Consider the following 9,868-nt stretch of genomic DNA (forward strand, 5'->3'; position numbering starts at 1 on the left):
TTCCCCAACCAATGGGAACTCTCCAGGAGTCCCGTAGCAGGCCAAGGTGAACAGCAGGAGTCCAATATCCATATGAATGCAAATCTTAACATAATCATATCATCTCAATGGCTTGCTGGCATTACCTTTCAACCAAAAATGCCATGCATCATATTACTTGGCTGTGGCTCTTAGCAATTGGTCTCTGTGTCCTCTATTCTGTACCATTGGTCCACCCGCCTGTTTTGGTACCAGTACCATGCTGTTTTTGTTACTATTGCTCTGTAGTACAGTTTGAAACCTGGTATCGCTATACCTCCTGATTCACACTTCCTGCTTTGTATTCTGGTTTTTCCATATGAATTTCATGATTGTTTTATCTATTTCTACAAGACATGCTGTTGGGATTTTGATTGGCATTGCATTAAACCTATAGAGAACTTTGGGTAATATCGCCATTTTGATGATGTTAGTTCTTCCTATCCATGAACAGGATATATTTTTCCATCTTCTAAGGTCTTCTTCTATTTCTCTCTTTAGGGTTCTGTAGTTTTCATTGTATAAATCTTTCACCTCTTTTGTTAGGTTGATTCCCAAGTATTTTATTTTTTTTGAGGATATTGTGAATGGGGTGGTTGTCCTCATTTCCATTACAGAAGATTTGTCACTGATATACAGGAATGCCTTTGATTTTTGTGTGTTGATTTTATATCCTGCCACTTTGCTAAATTCACTTATTAGCTCTAGTAGTTTCTTTGTAGACCCTTTTGGGTCTGTTAGATATATTATTATATCACCGCATATAGTGATAATTTAAGTTCTTCTTTTCCTATTTTTATGCCTTTAATTTCTTTTGTCTGTCTAATTGCTCTGGCTAGTATTTCGAGGACTAAATTGAATAGAAGTGGTGAGAGAGGGCATCCCTGTCTTGTTCCAGATTTTAGAGGGAATGCCTTCAGTTTTTCTCCATTCAGAATAATGCTAGCCTGAGGCTTAGCATATATAGCTTTTACAATGTTGAGGTAAGTTCCTGTTATCCCTAGTTTTTCTAGGGTTTTGAACATAAAGGGATGCTGAACTTTGTCGAATGCTTTTTCTGCATCTATCAAGATGATCATGTGGTTCTTATGGTTAAGTCTATTGATGTGGTGAATAACATTTATTGATTTCCGTGTATTGAACCAGCCTTGCATCCCGGGGATGAATCCTACTTGATCATGGTGCACAATTTTTTTGATATGCTTTTGTATTCAATTTGCCAGGAATTTATTAAGGATTTTTGCATCTAAGTTCATTAGAGATATTAGTCTGTAGTTTTCTTTCTTTGAAGTGTCTTTGTCTGGTTTCGGGATCAGGGTGATGTTGGCCTCAAAGAATGAATTTGGAAGAGCTCCTTCTTTTTCTATTTCTTGAAATAACTTGAAACGTATTGGTATTAATTCTTCTTTGAAGGCTTTGTAAAACTCTGCTGTATATCCATCCGGTCCAGGGCTTTTCTTGGTTGGTATTCTTTTGATGGCTTCTTCAATTTCCTCCTTTGTTATTGGTCTGTTTAAATTGTGTGTATCTTCCTGACTCAATCTGTGCAAATCATATGACTTAAGAAATTTATCGATATCTTCACTATATTCTATTTTATTGGAATATAGGGTTTCAAAATAATTTCTAATTATCTTCTGTATTTCTGTAGTGTCCGTTGTGATATTGCCTTTTTCATCCCATATGTTAGTAATTTGAGCTCTCTCTCTTCTTCTCTTCGTTAGCATGGCTAAGGGTCTGTTGATATTATTTATTTTTTCAAAGAACCAACTTTTTGTTTTATCAATTTTTTCAGTGGTTTTTTTTGTTTCAATTTCATTGATTTCCGCTCTGATTTTAATTATTTCTTGCCTTCTACTACATTTGCTGTTGTTTTGCTCTTCCTTTTCTAGGGTTTTGAGATGAAGTGTGAGTTCATTTATTTGTTGGTTTTTCCTTTTTTTAAGGAATGAACTCCAGGAAATGAATTTCCCTCATAAAACTGCTTTCATTGTGTCCCATATATTCCGATATGTTGTGTCTGTATTTTCATTCATCTCCAAGAATTTTTTGATTTCCTCCTTTATGTCTTCTGCAACCCATTGGTCATTCAGTAACATATTGTTCATTTTCCAGGTGATGCAGGATTTTTCCTTCCTTCTTTTATCATTGATTTCCAGTTTCATTCCATTATGATCAGATAAGTTGCATGGTATTATCTCCACACCTTTATATTTACTAATAGTTGTCCTATGGCATAATATATGGTCTATCTTTGAGAAGGATCCATGTGCTGCTGAGAAGAACGTGTATCCACTTGATGATGGTTGATATATTCTATAAATGTCGGTTAAGTCTAGGTTATTGATTGTGTTATTGAGTTCTATAGTTTCTTTATTCAGCTTTTGTCCAGAGGATCTGTCCAATGGAGAGAGTGGTGTGCTGAAGTCACCCATAATTATTGTGTTGTGGTCTATTTGACTCTTGAACTTGAGGAGAGTTTGTTTTATGAACGTTGCAGCACCATTGTTTGGTGCATATATATTGATAATTGTTATGTCTTGTTGGTGGATGGTTCCTTTTAACAGTATATAGTGTCCTTCTTTATCCCTTTTGATTAACTTAGGTTTGAAGTTGATTTTATTCTATATGAGTATGGCCACTCCTGCTTGCTTCCGAGGACCATGTGAGTGGTATGATTTTTCCCAACCTTTCACCTTCAGTCTGTGTATGTCTTTTCTTATCATATGAGTCTCCTGAAGGCAGCATATTGTTGGATTTGTTTTTTTAATCCAGGTTATTAGCCTATGTCTCTTAATTGGTGAATTTAAGCCATTGACGTTTAAGGTTACTATTGAAATATGGTTAGTACTACCCGTCATGCTTGTTTATTTATTTATTTTAATATGGCTAGTTTTTCCTTTTTGGTTATTTTTTTTCCCTTCCCTTTACTAAGTTACCTCCCACTGTTAGTTTTGGGTGCTGTTTTTCAATTCCTCTTCTTGTAGTGTTTTGCTCAAGATGCCTTGCAGAGCTGGTTTTCTGGCTGCGAATTCTTTTAACTTTTGTTTATCATGAAATATTTTAATTTCATTGTCAAATCTGAAGCTTAATTTTGCTGGATACAGTATTCTTGGTTGGAATCCATTATTTTTCAGCGTTTGAAATACGTTGTTCCAGGATCTTCTTGCTTTCAAAGTCTGTGATGAAAAATCAGTCGTTAACCTAATTGGTTTACCCCTGAATGTAATCTGCCTCCTTTCTCTCGTAGCTTTTAATATTCTCTCCTTGTTCTGTATTTTGGCTATCTTCATAATTATATGTCTTGGAGTCGGTCTATTATGGTTTTGAATGTTTGGGTTCCTGTAGGCTTCCAGGATTTGGCAATCCATTCCATCTTTCATCTCTGGGAAGTTTTCAAGGATTATTTCATTTAATAGGTTGTCCATTCCTTTGGTTTGAACCTCTATACCTTCTTCTATCCCAATGACTCTCAAATTTGGTTTTTTTATGACATCCCATATCTCTTGGATAGATTGCTTGTGAGATTTAAGCATCCTTTCTGTGTTGACTATATTCTTTTCAAGTTGATAAACTTTTTCTTCATTATCTGATGTTCTGACTTCTACTTGATCTAGTCTATTTGTAATATTCTCGTTAGAGATTTTAATTTGGTTTATGGTTTCCCGCATTTCTAGGATTACTGTTTGGTTTTTTTTTTTTAAATCTCTATCTCCTAGTAAAGCTCGTTCTTTGCAGTTTCAATTTGTTTGTTTAATTCGTTTTCAAAATATACTTTCATTGCTTGGACTTGCTGTCTCATGTCTTCTCTAATATTCCGTTCCATCTGAGTTAGGTATGCCTTGAGTTCTTTTCCTGTCCATGTTTCTGATGCTTCTAGGTCCTCCTGTAGATTTAAGTTGTCCTGCATTGTTTGTAATCCTTTTTCCCTTGTTTTTTTCATGTTGTTCATGTTACTTTCCAGCTCTGTTTGACTGCTGTGTAACTGCTTTCTTCTATAAATTTGTTTTGGTTTTGTATATGTCTGTTGTCTCTCCTTTGTGGTGGGAGATTATGCCTAGAAATGTTGGGCTTTATTGTACTTTAAAGCTGATTCATTCAATTCAGGTTCTGTTTGTTTTGGTTTTTATAGTTCCACTATCTCTCCTTTGTGTTAGGAGACAATGTTTAGAGATGTTGGATTTAATTGTGATTTAAGGTAATTTCATTGGTTTCATTAAAGGCCTTCAGATTTTGATGGCATATAGAGGACTGAGGTTTGGACTTAGGATTTTATGTTAAGTTCGGGTGATTTGATGGTATGGAGGTTAGTATATGTTAGCTTCTTTGGGGGGTTACTCAAATGCAGGCAGATATTCAAGAGAATAGACAGGAGTACTTGGGGGTAGTTAAAGGCTTAGGCAGACTATAGACCTATTCGTAGTATTGATCTATTTGCATTTAGTAAGTTATATGTAGTCTGGGTGTTCATGCTTAAGAGGAAAGATGGGGAAAAGGTAAGGACGTAAACCAAGAAAGAGAGAGGGAGAGAAGAAAGAAAGAGAAAAGAATAGAAAAGAAAAGAAATGATAAAAAAATAATAATAAAATGCAGTAAAATAAAAATTACAATTGAAGAGAAAAAATTACAATTGAAGAAGAAAAAAATAATTAACAAACATACAAAAAAATTTAAAATTAAAAAATTAAAGAATTAAAAAAATTAAGAAAAGAGAAAAAAGGGGGGGGCACTGTTAGGCTTCTATTTTCTTCACTTCCCGTAGGTGGTGCTGTGCCTTCCGGGCCAAGATTTTGCCCTCTGGCTGTAGGATACAGTCCGTGTGAGGCCGCTCCCTCCTCCCCCCCTGGTGTCTCTCAAAAACCTGTTAGCTTAGGTTTATTCCTGGCCTTTCGTCCCCTGGCTTCTCCTGCTAGCCTGGCCTTCCCCAGTGTGATGCCTCTCGGCAGTTCAAACTGTACTCTTGGCCTGCAGTTTGCTGGGTGTGGAGGGTGGCTATTGGGAACCGACACCCTATTGTTTTTATTTTTTCTGCTTGCCCCTCCCCCAGAGCTGGCAAGACAGGTTTCGTTTTCGCCGCTGATGGGGAGGGGGAGTTGGAGGTCAGGTGTCTTTACCCTTTCGCCACGTCTCTATGCAGGCTCCTTCTGATAATCCCTCCCCCGGAAAGCCTGGGAGAGATTTTATGTGAATTCCCGGCTATATGGGAGATGGGCTGAGTAACACACACCTGTTTTATTGTTGCAATCTGTCGGAAACTGGCGTTGGTGACGTCAGCTCTCCAAGATGGTGGCCGCTGGCTTCCTTGGTGGACTTTCCGTTGTGGGGGATAGAACTGGACCGCTTCCTTCCCCCGTCTCAAACCCCTAACTCAGCCCGGAGCTCAGTGAGGGCACAGCCGGCAGGACTCCACAGAATCCGTAGCGCCGTTTCTCTCTGCTTGCTGGTCGCTTCTCGGCCGTGCCCCACCGTCTGTAGCCGCGGGGCGATCCCTGTACGGGCCACCAAATACCACAGTCTGGCTGGGCACAATTCAGGAGCCACTTCTCAAAAGAAACTAACTTTATTTTTAGAACCACACACGCCAAACAAAACAGCTCCTCAGGAAAAACTCTCAGAGCCCAACTGCCACCACCGGCTTCCCACAAGCCTCTCAACCTCCCCCACTCCTCCTGTTCTTGAGGCCGATTGGCTGGGTCATGTGGGCGGAGCCAAAAAGTTCCCCAATGAGCAGCTCTGTGGTCTGAAAGGGCAGGGAAACAGCCCAATGAGCATCACCGCAAAGGAGCCAATCAGCTAGAAGTTGCTGGGGCCGCTGTGAGCCAATCATCAGCTGGCAGTCTGAAAGGGTGGGGAAACAGCTCAATGAGCATCACCGCAGAGGAGCCAATCAGCTAGAAGTTGCTGGGGCCGCTGTGAGCCAATCATCAGCTGGCAGTCTGAAAGTTTGCTGGGGCCCCTTCGGCTGTGGCTCTCAACAGGGCGGGCCGCGGGGCGGGCGGCGGATCAGTCAGCCTGGATCTCCGGTCGCACAGTTGGCTCGCATTTGAAACTCAGTAACAGCTCCTCGGTGATGGAAATCCTTCCTCTAGGTTTTGGTGCACCCCAATTTTGATGGAAATTCCTAACAAGATAGCTTTTTGTCATTCTAACTCGTTATTCACCTGCGCAGTGACGCGGTACACAGGGTGTGCTGCACTCTATTCGCGGCCATCTTGGCTGTGTCACCTAGTTTTTCTTTTAGAATTATTTCATTCTAATTCTTCAGTATTAATAAGGCCCAGAAAGACTTGTTGCAAATCATACAACTAACCATAAGAACCTAAACCATAAGAGAGCCCTTTCTCTCTCTCTCTCTCTCTCAGTGGTACACTGGGGGTTGAATCCAGAGCCACTGGGCTACATTCCCAGCTTTTTTTCACTTTTTTATTTGGAACCAGCGTCTTGCTAAATTTCCCAGGCTGGCTTTGAACCACCTGGCTGATCTTTTTCGTAACAACCTTTAATAAGCCATGTTTGATTATCTTGTATTCTTTGATCATGTGAGACATTAACTCCCATTAATAATTTTATGGTTCAGGACTGCCCTTAGATTGTAGATATCTTTATACATAACAATAAAAATCTTAGCCTTTAGAATGTTCCTTACAGAATACATTTGATTTCTAAAAAGAATACATATGGTTTCCTTGGGAACTTCCCTGGGTTTTTTTTTTATCCTCCTTCGAATTATTCATGTTTGAAAAATTGAAATTACATTTTCAAGTCTACCAATACTTTGAGTCATATTTTCTTTTAATTTTTTTCATGTACACAGGTCTTATTATCTTCAGGCTTTTCTATTCACTCAAAATGGGTAGGATCATTTTTTGGCAGGGTTCTCATCACTTTCTGGTGATGCCTGCACTGGTTGATGACTTGGTTATATCTTTGGATATCTGGGCCCATGACTAAAGTTTATGTCATTTATTCCAGCTCCTCTTTCATCCTGATAGTAAGAGTAAAGAATGAACTAAAGATTCTGGTGATATATCTCAGTTGGTAGAGTGCTTGCCTTAGAGTGCTTATCTTGCATGCACAAGGTCCTAGGTTCAATCCCCAGCACCACCAAAAAAAAAAAAAAAACAGAATGAACTAATGGGGGGTTGTGGCTCAGTGGTAGAGCCCTTGCCTAACACCTGTGAGGCACTAGGTTTGATCCTCACCACCACATAAAAATAAATAAAATAAAGATCCATCAACAACTTAAATTTTTTTAAAAAAGGATGAACTAAAGTTACCTTGGCCATTCACAATTACTGAGGTTTTTTGTTTTTTCACCATAGTCACCTATATTTAAAGATAAAGTAGGATTACTTAAGACTTTTATTTATCACAACTTTGCTATCAGGTTATAAAGAAAGAAAATCTCAGATTAAAATATAATAAAATTAACATATCCATCATATCACATAATTACTCATTTTGTTTTTTACACATACATCTTTTTTTTTTTCAGTACTGGGGATTGAGCCCAGGGACATATCCTGTACTGAGCCACATTCCCAGTGCTTTTTACTTTTTATTTTGAGGCAGGTTCTTGCTAAGTTGCCCAGGCTGTCTTTGAACTTTCCCTCCTCCTGCCTTAACTCCTTGAGTTGCTGGGATTGCAGGCATGCACCACTGCACTCATCTATACATAAATCTCAGTGAACTAATTTCATCAACAAAAATCCATTCGTAACATTCAGAACACTAACAAAACTCTGGTGTTGATCAGAAGTACACAGAGCTAAAGCGTATGTAGTAGTCACCTGTGGAATGTGGATTAAATGTTAGTTAACCATCTCTTAAGTACATGTTCCTAATAGAATACAGACCATCATTAGGGTGTGGATTTAAGCCAACACACATACTGGTAACACATGGTTTATGCTAAAGTATCTGAAAAAAACTGAAGTTGACTTACAATGGATCATAATCCAAGCCTCAATCCAATTGTCCTTTCTACCTGACTTGTACTGTCCTGCTCCCAATACAACACTAGTAGGAATTTTGTAAATAACAAAGCAATACATTGTTGCTTTGTTATTTGTGTGTCAATTGTTTAGCTTAATTGTCATTGAAAGTGACACTGTGTAAATCCTAAACAGAGAAATAAGGCAGAATCCCAACCAGGGATGACCACAGGGAAGATGATAAGGATATAGATGGGTTGATAATACAGTAGAGGTAAGCTTCTCAAGTTAGTTGAGGCCTTGGTATGTCCACAAATAACTTTAATAAGTATGCTTTCTAGTTATAGGCATCATGACCCCACTCTTTTTTCAGTCCATTCTCACACAAGAAAAATAAAGATTTTACAATGGACATAAAATATCAGATTTTACACAAAAGGCAGGGGGAGAAAGAGGAAATAAACAATTCTTTTGAGTAAACCCTTAGGAAGATCTCCTTTTTAAAAATATTTTTTAGTTGTAGTTGGACACAATATCTTTATTATTTATTTATTTATTTAGTAGTTGTAGATGGACAGAATGCCTTTATTTTGTTTATTTTTATGTGGTTCTGGGGATCAAACTCAATTCCTCACATATACTAGGCAAGCACTCTGCCACTGAGCTATAGCCCCAGCCCTATTCTATTTATTTTTATGTGGTGCTGAGGATCGAACCCAGGGCTTCGCAGGTGCTAGATGAGCACTCTACCACTGAGCCACAACCCCAGCTCCAGGAAGCTCTTCTTAAGACAACTATCTTGCTATGAATTTTTTATCCTAATAATAAAGACAGTATTCTTTTGGTAATTTCTGTACATAGAATAGGACATTTTGGAGGGCTGAGTGAGAAAATTAACTTATACAATAAAATCTTTTATAGCTTCATCGCATAGAATGAAATTAATTCTCACAAATTTTTGTTCTGTGCGTGAAGCCATTTATGCTTCTAACCAGGACTTGGAAAAATAGCATCTTTTTTGGTTGTTTTGTGCCAAGGTCATTTGAAATTACATTTTATAAGCAATCTTTCAGAAGAACTAGTCAATATACTTGCTTTATAAAAAAATATACAGCTTCAATGAAGATCCATGTATGACTTTTATAGTTTCATTATTTTTCTATCAGTGATACAATCTATTGATTTTTCCCATTATAATTTTTTTTAGTTGTGGATGGACATAATAACTTTATTTATTTATTCATTCTTTGTGTGTGTGTGTGTGTGTGTGGTGCTAAGGATTGAACCCCATGCTTTAGACTTGCTAGGCAGGCTCTCTACCACTGAGCTACAACTCCAGCCCCTTTATAAATTTTTGTACCTATTATATTCTAAATTCATTTTTTAAAATGAAGACATTTTATTATATAAACAGGACATGTTCTTGGGCTGGGTTTGTGGCTCAGTGGTAGAATGCTTGCCTAATACACATGAGGCACTGGGTTCAATCCCCAACACCATATAAAAAAGCTAAATAAACAAAATAAAGGCATTGTATCCATCTACAACTAAAAATTTAAAAAAAATTAAGAGGACATGTTCTTTAGATCTTAGAAATGCAGAACTCAATTGTCTAAAAGTGCTGAGGAGAGATTGATGGGGAGGGTTGCTAAGATAGTGTTTCTCCTTTTTTAAAAAAAAATTTTTTAGTTGTTGATAGATCTTTATTAATTAATTAATTAATTTATATGTGGTGCTGATAGTTGAACTCAGTGCCTCACACATGCTAGGCGAGTGCTTTACCACTGAGCCACACCCCCAACCCTGTTTCTCCTTTTTATTTTTTTTTAACTTTTTTTTTTTTAAGAGAGAGAGAGAATTTTAATATTTATTTTTTAGTTATCGGCAGACACAACATCTTTGTTTGTATGTGGTGC

Source organism: Marmota monax, unplaced genomic scaffold (assembly GCF_021218885.2).
Source record: "Marmota monax isolate L192 unplaced genomic scaffold, Marmota_monax_Labrador192_F-V1.1 WCK01_AAM20220418_F8-fsc00011, whole genome shotgun sequence".
NCBI lineage: Eukaryota > Metazoa > Chordata > Mammalia > Rodentia > Sciuridae > Marmota > Marmota monax.